This window comes from Berghia stephanieae, chromosome 8 (genome assembly GCF_034508935.2).
Source record: "Berghia stephanieae isolate SIO BIC M18660-M18661 chromosome 8, UCSD_Bste_1.3, whole genome shotgun sequence".
Lineage (NCBI taxonomy): Eukaryota > Metazoa > Mollusca > Gastropoda > Nudibranchia > Aeolidiidae > Berghia > Berghia stephanieae.
Window position 1 is genome coordinate 22,996,844 of NC_088367.1, and position 896 is coordinate 22,997,739.

Genomic DNA, 896 nt, shown 5'->3' on the forward strand with positions numbered 1-896 from the left:
GTATTGAACAAACACAAACGAAAGAGTGAAAATGGAGAGGCTTCCTATGGAAACAAAACAGACAATGGACGTTTTGGGTACAAACCCTTCATCAGCACAATACACAAATAAACGTGGAAAACAAATAAAATATAATGAATAATAACTTGTATCGATATTTTACGATCACCGGCTTCAGGCAGCCCCTACCGTTTTCTATTGAACAAACACACACACACACACACAAACACATATCCATACACTTTTTTGATGCCTATTTTTGTTTCCATGTTTATTGTTATTCGTTTTGTACCCGAAACGTCCATTGTCTGTTTTGTTTCCATACAAAGCCTCTCCATTTTCACTCTTTCGTTAGTATTTTACGATCACTGGCTTCAGGCAGCCCCTACCGTTTTCTATTGAACAAACAAACACACACACACACACACACACACACACACACAAACACATATCCATACACTTTTTTGCTGCCTAATTTTGTTTCCATGTTTATTGTTATTCGTTTTGTTTGCTTTACTGATAAATAATAATTGGTTAAATGATTTTATTTTGTTAATGAATGAAGTTAGTTCATTACATATTTTTTGCCAGCATTCTTATTATCACAGGGTCAACAAGATAGCTCAGCTGGTAGGTCACAAGGAAAGGGATAGATGTCAGTCCCGTGTTAAGTAGATTTTTTTTTTTTTCTGATCATTCTATCCACTTATCAATAATTGGATAGCTGGGTCCATTGGCAAAATTAAGACTTGCATTTTATCTAAAGAGTAGCAAGCAATTTTTTACTGTCAGTTTAACACGAGAGAAACTGGGATGAACTCTGGCTGCATTGACAGCAAAGGTTCTGAATGACAGTGAGTTTACACATTGCCTGACAGGCAAGACGTCCTGTGCTC